This window comes from Heterodontus francisci, chromosome 14 (assembly GCF_036365525.1).
Source record: "Heterodontus francisci isolate sHetFra1 chromosome 14, sHetFra1.hap1, whole genome shotgun sequence".
Taxonomy (NCBI): Eukaryota; Metazoa; Chordata; class Chondrichthyes; order Heterodontiformes; family Heterodontidae; genus Heterodontus; species Heterodontus francisci.
The window spans coordinates 37,258,110-37,278,699 of NC_090384.1; the positions used below are offsets into that span (position 1 = coordinate 37,258,110).

At 42.8% G+C, this 20,590-nt stretch overlaps 1 protein-coding gene across 8 annotated transcripts in view; it reads left to right on the forward strand.

Moving 5' to 3' along the window:
• Positions 1-1,936: 1,936 nt before the first annotated feature.
• Positions 1,937-20,590, forward strand: part of syt12 (synaptotagmin XII) — a 263,045-nt gene continuing 244,391 nt past the window's right edge. For 4 of the 8 annotated variants that reach the window (XM_068045991.1, XM_068045990.1, XM_068045995.1 and 1 more), the window contains exon 1: positions 1,938-2,472. The gene's annotated coding sequence lies outside the window, so the exon portion shown is untranslated. Of the gene's footprint in view, positions 2,473-3,409; positions 3,507-20,590 lie in introns of all 8 variants that reach the window. The other 4 variants (XM_068045994.1, XM_068045999.1, XM_068046002.1 and 1 more) reach the window with 2 other exon arrangements.

A 20,590-nucleotide genomic window follows, 5' to 3' on the forward strand; every position in this document is an offset into this window, starting at 1 on the left:
GATCAATTTTTTTTTCTGAATGAAATAACTTTGATCAGTACCTTGAATAATTTGCAAAAGAAACATTTTTGTGTGGGGGTGGGGGCGGGGGGTGGGGGTGGGGGGAGGTTGCGGAGGGTACAGGCTTCAAGTGTGCAGGTCAGGCAGACCTTTAAAAATGGTGCCAGCGACAGCACAGAGGCAGCTGACGCCATTGCCGGAGTTGCAGAGCCCGCCCCCGCCAAGTGATTGGGGTGGGGCGGGGGGAGCAGACCGCCCAGCATATGCAGAACAGCTGCCGCACACTAGATCGTGGCAGCACGGTGGCAGACAGCCCGCATCTTTTCACCCACCACAGGAATAAAATTCAGCCCATCGGGTGCACTCTCTATGGCTCCATATGTCACTGGGTGTAATTTCTCTATTTCTCTCACCATCCAGGTTTGAGTGTCTATGTCACTGAGTATAATTTCTCCGTCAGTTGTGACACAATGGGAATGGGTAGCACTCTGACCTCTGAGTCAGCAGGCTGTGGGTTCAAGCCCACTCCAGATTACTGAGCACAAAATCCAGACTGAAACCAATACATGACTGAGGAATTGCTGTACCGGCAGAGGTGCCAGCTTTTGGATGAGATATTAAACTGAGGCCCTGCCAGCTCTCTAAGGTGAATGCAAAAGATCCCACGGTACTATTTTGAAAAACTGCAGGGGAGTCATCCCTGCTGTCCTAGCCAATCCCTCAATCAACATCACAAAACAAAGTGACCATCACATTGCTGTTTTGTGAGCTTGCTATCCAGAAATTGGCTTCGCTGTTTTCTGCATTACAGTACTTCAGAAGTACTTTTTCAGCTGTATATGCTTTGGGAGGTCATCAAAGGTGCTATCGAAATACGTCTTTCATTCTGTCAAATTTTTTCTCAGTATTTGTAGGTCTCTCTCAGTGAGTGAATGTCTTTGTGTATGGCTGGGTTTCATGTAATTACTCTATCAGCTAGAAGGGTTCTCTCAATGTTTGTGCCACATAGACATTTCTTAATTGAAGGTGATTTCTTTAGCAGTGTCTCTCAATGTGTGACTGAAAGTGATTTCTTCAGCAATTTCTCTCATTATGAGTGTTTGCCTCTGTGTCACTGGCTGTGATTACTCTGTTGGTAACTGTGTGTCTCTGTGTCACTGGCTGTGATCTATGTCAGTGAGTGTGTGCCTCTGTGTCACTGGCTGTGATTTCTCTGTCAGTGAGTGTGTGACTCTGTATCACTGGCTGTGATTTCTCTGTCAGTGAGTGTGTGTCTGTGTCACTGGCTGTGATTTCTCTGTCAGTGAGCATGTGTCTCTGTGTCACTGGTTGTGATCTATGTCAGTGAGTGTGTGCCTCTATATCGCTGGCTGTGATTTCTCTGTCAATGAGTGTGTGCCTCTGTATCGCTGGCTGTGATTTCTCTGTCAGTGAGTGTGTGCCTCTGTGTCACTGGCTGTGATTTCTCTGTTGGTAACTGTGTGTCTCTGTGTCACTGGCTGTGATCTATGTCAGTGAGTGTGTGCCTCTGTGTCACTGGCTGTGATTTCTCTGTCAGTGAGTGTGTGACTCTGTATCACTGGCTGTGATTTCTCTGTCAGTGAGTGTGTGTCTGTGTCACTGGCTGTGATTTCTCTGTCAGTGAGCATGTGTCTCTGTGTCACTGGTTGTGATCTATGTCAGTGAGTGTGTGCCTCTATATCGCTGGCTGTGATTTCTCTGTCAGTGAGTGTGTGCCTCTGTGTCACTGGCTGTGATCTATGTTCGTGAGCGTATGTCTCTTTGTCACTGGCTGTGATTTCTGGCAGTGAGTGTGTCTATCTGTCACTGGCTGTGAATCCCCTGTTCGTGAATGTCTCTGTGGCTCTCTGCGACTTACCTGTCTGGTGTAATCTCTTTTCTGCTGGTGCGTCTCGCAGCCTCCCCCTTATCTCAGGCTGGAAGTCCGTATCTCTCAGTGCTACGTAGGGCGGTCCTTGCGCAGTTATGTTGGCCTGAATGGTCGAGAGAGAGGCGGTAATTCTTCATTCACTTCAGCGTTTCCAGCACTCCCCCTGGGGCACAGTACACTTCCCTCTGGGAAGTGCTGGAATAGTGATTATAAAGGAGAATTCTTTTGGATCCAAGTGAGACCATCACTCACTCGCGAGGTTTTCTGCATCAAGACCCGGCTTAGCTTTGCACCATGAGCTGACTGATTATAAAATTGCCAGGAGCTCTGCTCCATCGCCACCAACAAGAACGTGTATTTATATAGCGCTCTTAACGTAGTCTGAGCTGCTTCGGGAATAACCCTGAGCTTGCAAACAGGACTCGGCTTGAGTTTTGCGGCACGACCCAGCAGATCTGCACCAGAAGCCGACTGAGCTCTGCGGCACAATCCGGAGATAGCGGGGACCGCAGAGAAAAGAGCCGACAGCGAGACCCGCACCGTTTAACAGGGAAGTTCTCGCTACTGCTCACACTTCCCAAGTAAGTCTACTTCGAGAATAGCACCGGGAAACTACTCGGTGCTAATGATTTTCCAAACCATGCACTGCATTTCTTGCAATTCTCCCAATGTAACTCTAGGCAGAAGAATATGCCAGTACCCAGGGTGAGCGGAAGCAGAGTTCGCCATCTAAAGTAGCTTTCCATTTTGGGAAGAGTTGGATTTAAGATTATTTCTGGGATGTGCTTGACCGTCCGTTGGAGTGGCATCTTTTGCTTGATATTGTGGTGTTGTAGCTGATGGAGATATTTAGAAGGATTCTCTTGATTTGATGTGTTCAGTGGGCTGTGTAGTGTTATCTAGATCCTGAGGCTGCTGTACTTGGGGTTTGATGTCGGATGTTCAACAGAATGGGGTTTTGTATTTGGTGCGCTTGCTCCATTAGATTTTTCGGTATCCCATTCCATAACGATGGATTTGGAGATATGTAATAGGATGATGTGTCTTTTATATGGGATCGTTCTTAGCATGAGTTGCAATACTATATTTGGTGTGTTACATTGGATAGGTTTCCATTATGTAAGCATTTGAGGAATTGAGTTTGGCAGTGTGAGACATTTGTTTTTTGTGTTGGCTGAAGGTGTTTATTTGATGATGTCGCTCCATTTAACGCTGTTTTATATGGGTGAGTATAGGTTTCCTGTACTTGATTTGTATTTCCTAAGGTTGTCCAGTAGTACGGGTTGCCTGTGTTCCGAAGAAGGGTCACTGACTTCTCTTTCCACAGATGCTGCCAGACCAGCTGAGTGGTTCCAGCATTTCTTGTTTTTATTTCAGATTTCCAGTATCCGCAGTATTTTGCTTTTATTGCCTATGTTTGTATTCGTAGTGAGTTTTTTTTTGCACTTGTGACTGTATTTCAAGCAGTTATCCTGTCCTTGATGTGATTGTATTTAACGAGGTTGTCCTGTTGCACAGGTTTCCTGTACGTGGTGTGATTATATTTCCAGACCTCGCCGTAGTCTTGATGCGACTGGCCTATATTTGGACCGTGCCGAGTTTGGGTTCATCTTGTGTAAGCAAGTTTTGTGCCCCTGTTTCCTTACAAACAAACGTTACAGTTTAACAGAACAGCGCCAAGTAGTAACGATTCGTTTACCCGAGAATTACTAGTTAGTCCATTTTCCTTGAACGTGTTCATCTACGCACGTGGGTCTATTTAACCCAGCTCGAACATTATTCAACGATAAGAATTTCCTCTCTTTAAATAAACGACCAATTTGATGAATGTAATTCCAGTCTAATTGTTCGACTCACTGTTAAAACAAAAGAACAGGGCTCTAAAGGATGAGTTTTCATGCTTAACGCTTACTAAAAACTGGGACCTGGCAAGTGCTAATTTAACAGTCGGTGACGTACAAAACGCAAAGGTTTACCGACTTTCGATAGAAAGTACTTTTGAATTAAAGATGACTGGGCTCTCTCGCATAATGGAAAACAATTTTATAACCGTGTTTTTGTGCAGTCTTGGTTTCCGGTTATTTAATGCAAGAGCTGGTAAATCATATTTGTATTTCTCGCTCAATTATCTTGAGAAGGTGATAGGTGAGGCCACACCTGGAGTGACAGTAACGATTCTGCTCTCATTATAAAAATATACAGGCACGAAGAGGGTGCAAAAAGATTTACTAGACTGATTCCAGAACCTATTGGAAAATACTGAACAGGCTGGGACTCTTTAGAAAAGATTAGGAGGGTGACCTGACAGAGGTCTTTAAAATTATAAAGAGGTTTGATAGGGTAGATGCAGAGATTTTTCCACGAGCTGGTGAGACCGGAACAAGGGCAATAAATATAAGATCGTCCAACAAGCATATATATTTGTTAGGGAGTGGTCTGTCGATAGAGTCACAGAATTGTTACAGTGTAGAAGGAGGCCATTCAGCCCATTGTGTCTGCACTGGCTGTCCAAATGAACAATTCACAATGCCATTCCCCTGCCTTCTCCCTGGAACCCTGCACATTCTTCCTTTTCCGATAACAGTCTAATTCCCCTTTGAATGTCTCAACTGAACCTACCTCCACCACACTCTCTGGCAGCGCATTCCAGATTTTAACCACTCACTGCATCAGGAAGTTTTTCCTCGTGGTGCCTTTTTGCATCTTTTGCTAAGCGCTTTAAATCTGTGCCCTCTCGTTCTCGATCCTTTCATGAGTGGGAACAGCTTTTTCCTGTACACTCTGTTCAGAACCCTCATGATTTTGAATATCCCTAATCTCCTCTCAGCCTTCTCTTCTCCAAGGAGAACAGTCCTAACTGCTCCAATCTATCTTCATAACTGAAGTTCTCACCCCTGGAACCATTCTCGTGAATATTTTCTGTGCTCTCTCCAATGCCTTCACATTTTTCCTAAACTTTCCAGAACTGGATGCAGTACTCCAGCTGAGGCCAAACTAGTGTCTTGTACAAGTTCAACATAACCTCTTTGCTCTAGTATGCTATGCTATTAATAAAGCCTAGGATACTGCGTGCTTTATTAACTGCTCTTAACCTGCCCTGACACCTTCAATGATTTATGCACATACACCCCTTTAGAGTTGTACCCTTTATGATATATTGTCTATCCATGTTCTTCCCATCAAAATTAATCACTTCACATTTCTCCACATTGAACTTCATCTGCCACTGGCCTGCCCATTCCACCAACCTGGTCAGGCAAGCCCCCCACCTGCCAAGAATGAGGAAAATTAATTTTGCCACATGAACATTAAAACTTAAAATTGCAAGCCCCTGACTGGAAAGACATTTGCATAGTAACAGATAGTGTTGGAACAAGAGACCCAGTCCTTGCTTCCGCAATACACAGAAGAAGTGGTCAGACCAGTTTGGTCACATGCCTAACTGGCTGTTGGTTTTTTGAACTTGCCAGAGAATTTGGACTCAGAAAGCTGTTTTCTCCTGGACTGAGAACACCTCTCTCCTGTCTCCTTTCATCTCACTCTCACCAGCTTTGGAAACCATTGAAGACACATGAACCCCAAGAGAGAAAAGTCTCCTACAGTGAACAAGGTTTAAGAAGAACATTGGGCCCCAACGAAAAGCAAGACTACGTATGAAAGGATTACAGTGAGCTCGAAGCACAGTAAACAAGAAACTCTTCTGATATTGCCTGAAACCTCTCCATTTTATTTTTCTTCTTTTTTCTGTCTCTATTTGCATGTGTGTATCACGTGTGCATGCTAGCATGGGCGCATCATATATCTGTCGGCGTTAACTGTAGTAGAGTTTAAGTTTAAGGTTTAATAAATTTCATTTTTCTTCTTTAAACCTAAGAAAGCCTGTTTATGTTCATTTCTTTGCCTTATAATTGGAAAGTGGTGAACAAGGATTCACAAAGGGGGAGCTCAAAACACAGTGTGTTTAAAAATTAAACCCTGTTACACTAAGACCAGGTGAAGACAGTAAAAGACCCGTCGATACCTTTCTCACCTGGTCGTAACACTGTCTACGTCATTCTGAAGATCTATGCCATCCGCCTCACAGTTCACAGTGCTTCCAAGTTTTGTATCATCTGCAAACTTTGAAATTGTGCCCTGTACACCATGGTGTAGGTCATTAATATATATCAGGAAGAGCAAGGGTCCCAACACTGATCCCTGGGAATGCCACTACAAGCCTTCCTCCAGCCTGAAAAACATCCATTAACCACTACTCTTTGTTTCCTGTCACTCAGCCAATTTTGTATCCATGTTGCTACCATCCTTTTTATTCCATGAGCTATAATTGTGCTCACAGATCTGTTGTGCGTCACTGTATCAAATGCCTTTTGGAAGTTCATGTACACCACATCAACAGCATTGCCCTCATCAACCCTTTCTGTTACCTCTTCAGAAAACTCCAGCAAGTTAATTAAACATGATTTTCCCTCAACAAATCTGTGCTGGCTTTCCTTAATTAATCTGCGTTTGTCCAAGTGATGATTAATTTGCTTCTGAATTCTTGTTTTTAGAAGTTTCCCCACCACCCAAGTTAAACTGACTGGCCTGTAGTTGCCGGGCTTATCTGTACATCCTTTTTTGAACAAGGGTGTAACATTTGCAATTCTCCAGTACTCTGGCACCACCCCTGAGTCGAAGGAAGACTGGAAAATTATGTCCAATGCCTCCGCAATTTCCACTCTCACTTCCCTCCGTTTCCATTCTCACTTCCCTCCGTATCCTTGGATGCATCTCATCCGACCCTGGTTCTTTATCCACTCTAACTATAGACAGCCTATCTAATACCTCCTTCTTCTCAATTTTAAATCATTCTAGTGTATTAATTACCTCCTCCTCTTTCACTCTGGCCTGGGAGCAACTTGTTCCTTGGTAAAGACAGATGCAAAGTATTCATTCAATACCTCAGCTATACCCCCTGCCTCCATGTGTAAATCCCCCTTTTGGTCCCTAATCAGCCCTACTCCACCTTTTACCACCCTTTTACTATTTATATGCCAAAAGAAGACTTTGGGATTACCTTTTATGTTAGCTGCCAGTCTCTTTTCATACTCTCTCTTTGATTCTCTTATTTGCTTTTTTGCTTCTCCTCTGAGCCTTCTCTATTCAATCCACTTCTCCATTGTGTTATCTATCTGGCATCAGTCATAAGCACACTTTTTTTCTTCTTCATCTTCATCTCTATCTCTCTTGTCATCCAGGGAGCTAGGGATTTATACCTTGCCTGAACTATCTCTTCTTTGAAGGTAGCCCATTGTTCAGCTACTGTTTTACCTGCCAATCTTTGATCCCAATTTATTCGGCTCATATCCATTTTTACCCATTGAAGCTGGTTTTCCCCCAGTTAATTATTTTTACTCTAGATTGTTCTTTGTCCTTTTCCATAACCAACTTAAAACTTATGATACAGTGATCACTGTCCCCTAAATGTTCCCCTACTGATGCTTGATCCATTTGGCCCACCTCATTCCCAAGAACCAGGTCCAGCAGTGCCTCCCCTTTTGTTGGACTGGAAATATACTTTTCTAGAAAATTTTCCTGAACACACTCTAGGAACTCTTGCCCCTCTCTGCCCTTTACACTACTACTATCCCAGTCTATATTTGGATTATTAAACTACTCTATAATTCTTGCATCTCTCTGTAATTTTCTGGCAAATCTGTTCCTCTTCATCCTTTCCACTAGTTGGTAGCCTATGTACAATGTAATTGTACCTTTTTTGTTCCTTAACTCTAGCCAAATAGATTCCGCCCTTGACCCCACAAGGATATCCTCTCTGTCCAGCACTGCAATGCTCTCCTTAATCAATACTGCCATTCATCCCCCTTTACTTCCTTTTTCTATCTTTCCTGAGCACCTTGTATCCAGGAATATTGAACACCAAGTCCTGCTTTTCTTTGAGCCAGATCTCTGCATATAGCCGTAACATCATATTTCCACATGTCAATCTGCGCCTGTAACGCACCAATATTATTAACAACTCTCTCTGCATTCACATACAATAACCTTAATCAGACATTATTACTTTCTCCTTAACTCTGACCACACCTAATAACTTACTGTTCCCTACTCTAGTGCTATCTCTCTCTCCCAGTATTCTGTGCACCTTTGTATTCCTCTCTGATATTTCCTTCTGGTTTCTACCCCACTGCCAAGTTAGTTTAAATCCTCCCCAGTAGCACTAGCAAATTACCCCGCAAGGAAGTTTGTCCCAACTCTGTCCAGGTGCAACGCGTCCGGCCTGTACAGCTCTCATCTTCTCCAGAACTGGTCCCAGTGTCCCAGGAATCTAAAGCCCTCCCTCCTGCACCATCTTTCCAGCCACGCATTTATCTGCACTTTATTCCCAGTATCACGTGCAAGGGAGTAATCTGGAGATTACTACTTTTGAAGTCCTGCTTGATAATTTCTTATCTCGCTCACTAAACTCTTTTTCTGCAGGACCGCATCCCTCTTCCTACCTATGTCATTGGTATCAATTTGGACCACGACAGCTTGCTGTTCATCCTTCCCGCTCAGGGTGCTCTGCAGCCATTCAGTGGCATCCTTGACCCTGGCACCAGGGAGGCAACATACCATCCTGGATTCACGTCTGCGACCACAAAAGCACCTGTCTGTTCCCCTGACTATTGAATCTCCTATCATTATTGCTCTTCCAGTATTCTTTGTGCTCCCCGTGCAGCTGAGTCAGCTGTGGTGCCATGGCCTTGTCTGCAATCCCCAGATGAACCATCACTTTCCTCAGTATTCAGAACTGAATACTGGTTGGAGAGTGAGATGCACTCAGGGGTCTCCTACACTACCTGCCTGTTTCTTCCTGACTGGTGGGATTTAGGAGAAAATTATTTACCCAGAGATTATTTGATATGTGGAACTCACCACCACAAGAGTAGTTGAGGTCACTAGCATAGGTGCATTTAAGGGCAAGCTAGATACATATAAGTGACAAAGGAATATGATACATTAATGGGGTTAGATTAAGAAGGGTAAGAAGAGGCTGTTATGGGACATAAACTCTGGCATAGACCTGTTGGGTCAAATGGCTTGTTTCTGTGCTTTAAATATTATGTAATACCATAAAAAGGATGCAGTCTAAGATCTTCCTCAGGAGTCGAGGTCTTGGAAAGCAGCAGATGGTCACAGCATGTGCTTGGAACCTGTTAGATTAGAGGGTTTACTCTATGATCTGATGGGCAGAGCAGATGACTGCAGATCAAAACCATTGTCGATTCCAATGAGAGCATTTGAGTGAGGTAAAGCGTTTGAGCATTCAGTCCGACTGCAGAGACTCCTCACTCAGGCATAACACTAATTTCTCTAATCCCCATCCATGTACAATATGTTCTTTGCTTATTTCTTTTTGGATGCACTGTGGATAAGAACATGCTTCTAAAGTTTTTAACTGTTAAGCTCAGTTACACAATGATAAAATGGTCCAAAATAGCATTGTGTTTTTTTTAAAAAGCATAATATTGGTGCAAGTCTATTTATCCAATCAGTCCCTTCTTCAAAATGCTTTATACTGGTATCAGTATTATTTCTGGTAGGATATTCCATGTCTTGTGTGTCTCCAGTTGATGCGATACCACAAGTGTGTGGTGTAGTGGGTGGTGCGTAACGGTTAGTCTGCTTGTCACCTCTCGCTTTCAACCTTCACTGTTGGCTAGCGGTACAAGTACACATATTGTGAAAAAGAGAGCCAAGTGTGTAAGCCTCTCCCTACCAATACGTAGCCTCTCCAGCAGCAAGCCCTATATAGTGCCTTACCATGGTGACATACGTAAACTGGGTACCCTGCAGTCCCAGGCTAAATTACACTGGACTCTCAGGAGACCTGGCGCCCAGACGCATGTCATGCAGAACCAAACCCCTAGCTATGTGTCAATAGCTCACTGCCTTGTGGATGTCTCAGTAGAGAAGGTGGCTAAGGGAGTAAACCATGAAAGAAAATCTGGAGTGAAGTCCCGTTAAAGCCTGGCTTGGGTATAAAATTAAAACCCGACCCGACCACAGCCAATCTGAACTCGACCTGGGCCCTTCAATTTTTGTTCGTGCCCGAGCCAATCCGAAAATATCAAACATTGTTAGTATAGAAAAAAAATCACATCAAAATGGAGATTAAAAAGAAAACAATACAAAACAAAACCTGACTACAGCCGACCCGAGCCTGAATGCTGGACACCGAATATAGAGCCTATCCGACCCGAACCCATCACATGTTGTGAGCCGGGGGGGGGGGGGGGGCGCGACCCGATGCTTCAGCAGCTCAGGCTCTCCATACTATTTGCCCAGGCCTGCACCTGGGAGAGGGCACTCCAGCTGACGTACCACCCAGGTGCAGTCCACCGTCTCTCGAGACGGATACCATTTGTAACTGAGCTTAACTGTCTTAATAACCTTCTTTAAAAATCTCCTAAATGCTCAGTTTGTTCTTTTAATGATCTTAAACTTATGCACTATAATTACTGACTCACCAACCAATGATTTACCTTAGTAAAAACCCTCATCATTTTGAACCCTTCAATCGGAGTTAGTTCCTAACCTCCTTTGTTCTGAAGAAAATATTCCAGTTTCTCCTAGTTTTTTTTTTCACCTAACCAAATCCCTTGTACCTGAGGGAGCGCTGCAGTGTCAGAGGTGGCGTTTTTCAGATAGCATGTTAAACTGATGCCCCATCTGCCTTCTCAGGTGGATGAAAAAGATTCTATGCCACTATTTCAAAGAAGATCAGTGGAGTTATTTCTATTGTGCCCAATATTTATCCCTCAATCAACATCACAACAATAGGTGATCTGGTCATTATCACATTGTTGTTTGTGGGAGCTTCCTGTGTGCAAATTGGCTGCCACATTTCCTACATTACAACAGTGACTATATCTTAAAGTACTTGATTGGCTATAAGGCATTTTGGGATGCCCTGTGGTTATGAAAGGCACCAAATAAATGTAGGTCTTCTAAATTAGTCTTGTTGTTTGTTGAAGATCTATATTGGCCTTGGGGGGGGAGAAAAGGTACAATATCTCATGTGCTCCATATCAAGCTTCAGATGTATTAATCCAAGAGTGTTAATAGGAACAAGATTTGGATCACAGTGAGAGCAATGACACAGTGCATTTAATGTTTATGAGGAGGAGTTTAGAAATGGCAGTCAGGATCATCACCCATATGTCACTAAAAGCAACCACATTACTTCATCCTTTTGAGATCCAAAAGCTACTTTGTTGTTTAAAAACCATATGCTTGTTATAACTAGACAAGAATTTCATCCCATTCAGATTATTTCTCTTTCTTTCTAACTGACAAATTAAGAAACAAGCTTTTTATGTACATCTTAGCAGTGTATAAAGAGGAAATTAACATAGACATGTGTAATGCAGTTTGTAGAAAGCCTATGAATAATAATACCTTTCCACACCAGTTTATTCTTCATCTTTTGTAACAGTACATACTGTGAGGAAAATATAATCCATGTAAGTGCACTCACCAACTGGACAGTAGAGTATACCCAAACTTTCATTCTTATGAACAAATATTCCATGCTTGAGTCAAAAGACATAGGGCGGCGTATGGCAATAAATCTACCAGTAAATGCATGAAAACATGTCAATGCATACATGAAAGTATGTATTGGTGTTTTCACTAGCCCATTGGTTGGCATCCTTCCATCTACGAAAGATGATGAACACGCAGCAAACAATCCATTTAGGTGAGGTGTCTTGGTGCAACTTTGCTGATGGCTGTGAAGGTCAATCCTTGAGAGGCAGGTTCTGCTGCATGTGAAGCTGCCAAGTGATGCTGTGAGTTGTTGTTTTTGATATAGGCGCCTGTTGCCAAGCAATTGGTCATCATATTAGTGCACACCAGTCCACAGGGTGTGTCACCATTTCCGTCTTCACCAGCTAGTGACTCCCAGGTGCGATAGTCAACATTTAGGGCCTTCAGGTTATGCTTACAACCATCCTTGAAACGCAACTGGTCGTCTGGCCACGATTCCCTCTCCATATAGAAGGTCCTTGTGTATGCGACCGTCTTCCATCCTGCGGACATGTCTGATCCACCGAGGCCGACTCTGTTTGTTTAGTGCCAACACACTAGGGAGCTCTGCCTTTGAGAGGACTGCTGCATTTGTGATTTTGTCCTGCCAGGGTATACAGCCGCAGACAGCGCAGATGGAAATTCTTTTCCTGTTAGCTGTAAGTCGCCCATTGTTAAAATCAGGTGAGGAGGGGTCACAAGTGGCACAGTGGTTAGCACCGCAGCCTCACAGCTCCAGCGACCCGGGTTCAATTCTGGGTACTGCCTGTGTGGAGTTTGCAAGTTCTCCCTGTGTCTGTGTGGGTTTCCTCCGGGTGCTCCGGTTTCCTCCCATATGCCAAAGACTTGCAGGTTGATAGGTTAATTGGCCATTATAAATTGCCCCTAGTATAGGTAGGTGGTAGGGAAATATAGGGACAGGTGGGAATGTGGTAGGGATATGGGATTAGTGTAGGATTAGTATAAATGGGTGGTTGATGGTCGGCACAGACTCGGTGGGCCGAAGGGCCTGTTTCAGTGCTGTATCTCTAAACTAAAACTAAACTAAGTCTCCCCTGTTATGGTCAATTAAGAGAAAGGACAAGCGGGTTTATTCCTTTTAAAATAGTGGATGTTCTTACCACTTCAGTGAGTGTTTTACCTTTTACCTTTGTTGTGATGGTAAAAGAATTTAAACAAGAAAGAGGTGAGTTTATTATACTTAGCAATCTAAACCCGATCTAAAAGAAAATTACACTACACATTCACGCACACATTCAGACAAAAATCACACACATCCACAAATAGATTACAGAGTGATGAGGGGTAGATTTGTGGTTGGATTAGAGTCCAGAACACACACAAATTAATAAACAGTCTGTGCGGTTGGATGCTTCTGTTGTCTTCTGGCTAAGGTTGTGTTCTTGAAATCTTTTGCTGGTAAATGTGCAATTTGTGGCTGGCCCACCTGGTTCAGACTTTTTTGTAGGCAGAATTATAGGTGGCTTTCTTCCTCTGGTGTCTTTGTCTTGGATTCAGTAACCAGCAGCTGGGCTTTGCATGCCCCCACATGAGGTCTTCTGGAGAGAAGAGAGAGACCTTCTGGCTTTGTCCAAGGGAAAATGCCCAGCTTTCGCAGAGATGGACAGACTGCCAAATGACTGCCTCAGTGTATTGTCACGAACCTTCTAATGAAATTCAAGTTGAGGAATTTCAGTCCCTTTGGCCTCAGGATGTTAATGTTTACACCTGGAAGGGTTGACCCTTTCAAGGTTAATGTGCCGTGAGGGCTTTGAATGTCCTGCTAATTAATGCAATCTCCTGTGGTTCACTAAATAGAGCAAGCCATTGTCTTGGGTACATGCTCATCAGAAATGTGAACCCGCTTTGAGGCCTTGGAATGTGTGAAGTGTTCAATTGCAATTGCAGTGGCCATCTTGGCTGCCAGCTTTTTTTAAAAAAACATTTAACTGCAGAATTCCAGCTTTTTCGGTTCCACTAAAAGTTTGATGCAGGTTTCTAATTGATGAATTAAAATCTCCCCCTTTTGCATAGCAAGTTTTCTTAACACCCCTGATTCCCAGCCATACAGCAAAGTGCTGAGGACAGAGGCCTTATAACCCATCAGCTTGGTCCTAAGGGTCAGCTTGGAAACCATGCAAACCATGCATGTTTCATGAGTCAACCAAAGGTGGTAGCCACTTTCCCTACATCTGTATCGAACTCTACATCAAGGGACAGATTCTCTGTCACTGTGGACCCAAGGTAGCAGAATTTGCTAAACACTTTCAGTAGAGTGTTATTTAGTGTGATCGGGGCAGAGATGCAACACCTTGTCCCATGACCATGGTTTTCTTTATGCTTATAGTCAAGGAAAACAAGTTGCAGGTGTGGGAGAGACAGTCCATGAGTCTTTGTAGCTGAGTCTCCGTGTGGGCGACTAGCGCAGCATCATCAGTGTAGAGGAGTTCTCTGATCAGGATGCGCTGTATTTTTGTCTTCACTTTCAGCCTTGATAGATTGTAGAGCTTATTGTTTGACCTAGAGTGCAAGTGGATTCCTTCCCTATCTGCAAAGAAGGCAAAGTCAAGAGCATGGAGAAAAAAGATGCCAAACAGAGTGGGGGCGAGGATACAACCCTGTTTCACTCCATTCGTCACTCCAAAACTGTCAGAAGTGGAGCCATCAAACTGTACAGTTTGGTTGCAGGTTGCCATAGAAGGAGAGGATGAGACTGAGGAGCTCTGGTGGACAGCCAATTTTTACCAAAATCTTGTAGACCCCTGCTCTGCTGGCAGTGTTGAATGCCTTAGTGAGATCTACAAAAGTAAGGTAAAGGAGTATACTCTGTTCTCTACACTTCTCTTGTAGCTGGCGTATGGAGAAGATCATATCCACAGTAGATCTGCTGCACGGAAACAGCACTGTGCTTCCAGGTATGCTCGGTCTGCAAGTAAATGGAGTCTATTAAGTATGACCCAAGCAAAGCCCTTCCCCGTGGCACTAAGAGGTGAGATGCCCCTGTAGTTGTTGCAGTCTTTTGTTGTCTTTGTTTTTGTACAGTGTGATTATTTTGGCATCACGTATCTCCTGTGGAACAGAGCCTACTTTCCAATGGAGACACAGCAATAGATGGGACTTTCCGTGCTTGAGCAGTTTGCTTGAGATTCCATCCTTGCCAGGTATCCTTCTGTTTGTTAGGCGGTCTATGGGCTTCTCGAGCTGCAGTGATGAGGGCTGTTCATCTGACTCAACCATTTCAGGAAGTTGCAGGAGAGGATCAAGCGCAAACTAGGAGAGTCCAACTCTCAGGAATACAGCTCGCAGTAGTGTTCAGCCCAGCAGGACATCTATTTACTTCTGTCAATGAGTACATCACCATCTGCCGACTTCAGGGGAGCAACTTCGGTGATGGCAGGGCCAAGCACCCTCTTGATCCTTTCGTACATATCTCGTAGATTTCCTTTTGTCGCATGCAGTTCAGATTTCTTGACATAAGCTGATCAGTGTTTGCGCAGTATCTCCTCTCCTTTGCACAACTGTCGTGGTTACTGTCAGGTTGTGCAGTCTTAGCTGTTGGGTTTATGTTATGCATCATGTAGGCTTTGTTTTTGTATCAATGATACTCAGCTGAGTAGGTCTCGAACTAGCCCTGGGAACCCTTAAATGGTTCCACCTTTACCAAATGATGCTTCTGCTGCTTCATAGATGATTGGGCTTAGTGACTTCCAAGCTTCATCAATGCCAGCATCAGTGGTTCCCATTAAGGTTTTGGTGGGTAGCAAGCATTCTAGCGACAGTGCGAAGTGCTGGTATTTGCATCATTGCTTATGCAAAGAATTTAGATGCGTGGTAGGCTATCGTGTTTGGAGCTGTGCGCCTTCACTCTGTTCCTGATAAGAGAGTGGTCGGTGTCGCAATCTGTGCTATGGTAGGTGCAGGCATGAAGAACACTGGGCAGATCGTGTGGAAGTGAGCAGAACGGCATGGCACTATGCTTGATGGGAAATGTAGCCAGGTTAGGAAAAGTAGTTTTGCTGAGCTTTGATAGTATGATTTAAAGTTGCAGAAACCGCAATGAAATAGTTAAAAGTAAAGGCTGAGAGTGTGAGATTGTATTACAAGGTCATCTGTTCCTTTATGGCATGATTGTGTAACTCTGTAGAAACAGTGATAACAGGACGCAGCTTGTAGCTAATATACAAGTTGAAAGTATAGCCACATATTGTTTCAAAATGGAGTATTTACCCAAGGCATTGTGGGACAAGTTAGTTAGCTGGCAGTCTTGAGCCTGGTACTGCTCAGCACCGACGATCCGCCTGACAAAGCAGGGCCCCTCTTATCATTATACGACCGCTGCTTGGTGTAACTGCAGACTGCACGAAGCACTCAGGAATGCAAACCTGATAAAGATAACAGGATCAACTGTCACAAGGTAGAGACAGAACTCATGATAAATGTGGGGAGTGAGACCAGAATGTTCGTTGCTGACTTCTCTGCTTTTGCTAATTTATCTTGCTTGTCTGCTTTCTTTTATCTTGCTTGTGCAAAACAATATTATATTAGTAACAAGTATGTATTGAGAATGGAGTGTATTGTTAACCTCAATAACAGATGTACTGCACGTTATCACGTGGTTGAAGTTGAATTGCACCGCACTGATTGGTTAAGCAAGGAGGTGTAGCATGAATCTTAATGTATAAACAGTAGTATCTGTATCACGAACGGTCACTTACTCTGGTGAACCCGACAGACTCTGTTGGAGTCAGTGCCGCTGAGTCAGAGTAAGTCCGCCGGCTAATGCGCAAATAAAGTATTTGATTTTACCTACACATCCGACTCGGTATATTTACTGAACCAGACTGAAGGCAAAAAGAACTCAGATTGTCAATCGCACCTCCTCATGATGACTAGGTCTAGCTGGTGCCAATGTCCAGACCTTGAGTGATGCCATGATACCTTGTGGCGATGTCTGCCCTGGGAGAAAATGTTGGTGATGCAGAGTTCATTCAGGGCACAAAGCTCAAGAAGGCGCTGTCCGTTATCTTTGATCTTGCCCACTCCATGACGACCAAGGCATGTTGGCCATGAATCACTGTCTGCCTCAACATGTGTATTGAAGTCTCCCAGGAAGAATAGCCTTTCGCCATTTGGGATGTTCCTCAGAACGTTACCTAGGATCAACTCATACTAACAGTTATATTGGTGCAGAAACTATACCAAGACCCAAAGTGCAAGACACCAATCTCCTTGTGTATAAAGCATGTTGAAAGCACTTTTAAAAAAATCATTGATGTTCACTGTTTTTGATTTCATTAAGAAATATGCACTGGTGGTTTTAAAGAATACAAATGACCTTCCAAATGGATGCTTCATTTTAGATTTTATTCTTCTTGGGAAAGTGTTGCTGTACAATTGGAAGTAATAGACTTCTGAAATAAATGTGCAAAGTCTATTACAGAATATCTTATTAGAATAAAAATCCAATGTTTTTGGTGGGGGAAAAAGACAAACTCTAAGGGTACGCAGTGAGAGTGGTATCCTCCAGTTAAAATCTGTTAACTGGTTTCTGCAAATCTTAATGGAGCAGGGTGTCTACTAACACAAGCTTGTATATACAATAACACAGAAGCAGGCAATCAGATACATAAGTGTAAAAACCAGTAACATTACCTCTGTTCTGGATTTAGTGCACTCTTGTAGGGTACCATTTTGGGGCAATACTACCTTTACTTGGCTCCAAAATTCATCATATGGCTCAGTTGCAGCAAGCTTTTACCTTGAGTCAAAAATTCATGGTATTAAGCTGCAGTCCAGGGACATGAGCAGAGTAATCTAGGCTTATATTTCAGTATAGTATTGAAGCAGTGTTATACTGTCAGGTGCTGTCTTTCAAATAAGACATTAAAATGTTCAAAAGGATGTAAAAGTTCCCATGGTACTATCCAAAAAAGTGCAGGGAGTTTTCCAGGTGACCGAGCCAACACCACAAAAACAAATTAATTGGTCATTTACTTTATTGTTATTGTTAAAACTTAGTTCCAGATATATATACACACGTGCTTCTTTCTTTACCCCATTTCCTTCTTGCTGGGGCAGCGGCAACAACCATCAAAAGGTAATTGTTCTGAAAGTTAACTCCTTTCTCAGATTTCCTTAGGTCAGAGCAATCAAAAGAAGTCCAGGTCTAAATGGATAGACAGAGTTAAGTCCTCAGAGTACAGATAAGCCCGTGCAAAAAGCTATTTCAGAAGTGCAAGTTACCCATAAAAGATCAGTGCAGCCAATAAGCACCGCTGGGATTTGAACCCACAATTTCCAGCTTACTAGACAGACGCCTGCTAATGATCAATGCCAATGAGTCAATATCAGGGAAAGAACAAGCACTACAATTAAAAAGAATGATTTGGTTGCATTAGATTAAATAGAGCACCATGCCACTTCCTTAAATGTTCTCTGGACTCCGCTATTAAGTCTGCTCAATGATCAATTTCTATGAACGAGGAAGAGCTACAATTGAAACAATTTAGGGCTTTAAAGAGGACAGATTGCATAAACTTAGCTTGCATTCCCTTATACTTAGATAGTTAAGGAGTTAATCTAAGATTTTCGAAATGATCGAGGATGTCTGTGCCGGCCATCAAGCTTTCTAATCCCATTTTCCAGCACTTGGCCCATAGCCTTGTATGCTATGGCGTTTCAAGTGCTCATCTAAATACGCCTTAAATGTTGTGAGTATAATATTAATATAATAGAATATAGAAACTATTTTCTCTGAAGGGGAATCCAGAACAAGGGTGCAAAATCTTAAAATTTGAGTTAGGTGATTTAAGGTGAAATCAAAGTGCACTTTTTCACTCAAAGGATATTGGAAATCTAGATTCCCCTCCCTGAAAATGCTGTGGTTATTGAATCAATTGAAGTTTTCAAAACTGAGGTTGATTAAAATTTTGCTAGATAAGAGTATCAAGGGATATGGAGCAAATGCAGGTAAATGGAGTTGAGCTGTGGATCAGCCATATTCTATTTGAACGATGCAATGTGCTCAAGGCCTAGGAAAACCATAGAGAACTTACGGCACAGAAGGAAGCCATTTGGCCCATCGTGTCCTGCTGGTCGATTAAGAGCTACCCAGCCTAATCCCACCTTTCTGCACTAGATTCATAGCCCTGCAGGTCATGGCTCTTCAAGTAGCTATCCATAGAAATCATAGAGGAAAAAAAAACCTCCTGGTTTACTTACAAGTTTTTCACTGAATTGCTGCATCAGGAGACATCCATGGTCGGTTTTGTAGTTGACCAATGTTTCAGCTTAAAAGATTGGAATACAAATTCTTGCTGACGGATTTTTATTTTAGCTTTTGGCTCCATCAATTTTTAAAATGTCATAATTTCCATAAGATGCCATGGAGCAGTCATGCCAGGCTGCAGTGTACTGTGAATTCCTCCTATTCTCCAGAGCTTTGACCGAATATACTGCACCATCATTTCACATTAAACTATTCTGCAGTAGATGTTAAGTTACATATTGTAAGAAAATAAAAGCAAAATACTGCAGATGCTGGGAATCTGAAATAAAAACAAAAAATGCCGGAAGTAGCTGTGGAGAGAGAAGCAGAGTTAACGTTTCAGGTCAGTGACCTTTCATCTCCACATATGCTGCCAGACCTGCTGCGTGTTTCCAGCAGTTTTGTTTTTACTGCATATTGTAATAGCCTTACTAATCTCTCCACTGCAGTTTTATATATGATCATAGTAGCAGGGAGATTGTGTAAGCCAAAAGTATAAACAAAATCAGACCCATTATATTTCAGAGCCTGTAATGCTATCTTTAAAAAAATCAAATTGTGTGAATAGTTTGTTCTCCATATTCATTGTGAATGTTATTTTATCTTGAGAAAATGCATGGCAGAAATAGGTAAGGAGACACTGGCCTAGAAATTCAATGACATTGTGCCTGCTTTTCATTCTGAGCGTGAATAGCAGTGACTACCATATGGATATAGACATCGAGATATCTAGGGTCCATGCCTGAAACAGGCATTAGGTCATTAGCGTATGAAGATACAGGGACCTGTTTAATACTACCTTTACCAAATTGGTTAGCCCTGAATACAGGCAGCTCCAGATTTTCACTATCCTTTGTGTGACAATATGCTTCCTGATTTCATTCCTAAATGGTCTGGCTCTAATTTTAACATTTTTCCCTCTTGTCCTGGGTTACCCCACCAGAGGAGATAGGGTAACGACAGAGAAACTATCAAATCCCTTAATTATTTTAAACACCTCGATTAGGTCACACTCATTCTTCTAAACCCAGGTGAATACAGGCCAAGTTTATGTAATCTGTCTTCAAAATTTAACCCTTTAAGCCCTGGTGTAATTCTGGTGAAACTGCGCGGTACCCCTTCCAAGGCCAATATCAATCCTTCCTGCAGGTCAGTGCCCTAAAACTAAACCCGATGCTCTAGGCGGAGTCTGACTGAGGTACTATACAACTGAAGCCTAACTTCCTCACCTTTGTATTTCAACTCCCATTAACCATTTAGATTTAGTTTTGAACCTGCGCACACGCTTTTAATTATTTGTGTAAGTGGAAACCTAAATCGCTTTGCTCCTCCGCAGCTCCAAGTCTCTCAACATTAGGAAATATGTTGATTTGTCTTTCTCAGATCCAAAGTGGATGACTTCACAATTCACCAAAAAAAGCTAGAAATTGGGTGAAGATTTTGCAGGCCAATTCTTTGCTTATTTACACCACATACAATTTATCAGTCGCACTTCATTATGGGGCATTGGTGCCCGTCAGTTTAACAGTTTCAACATGTAACTGAATGATGTACTAACATCCTTCTGGAATTTCCCAAGACTCCTACTGGGTTATTTCTGATTTGACTTATTCATATAAAATTGGTGAGGGAGGTGTGTTTGTCAGGACCTTGGCTATTTACGGAATTGCTTTGAAATATTTTTACCTGAAGACAGCATGAAAAAGTTACAGCACTTTTTAAATGTTTCTTCTTCAGGCACTTAGCTGTTGATGTATGATGTATTCCCATGGCAACTGTTCTGTCACTGCTTTTTTTTTGCTCCAATTTCTTTAATAGTAGCATAATGAGTTTTCCTATGGGAATTCACCAGTCTTTGTTTT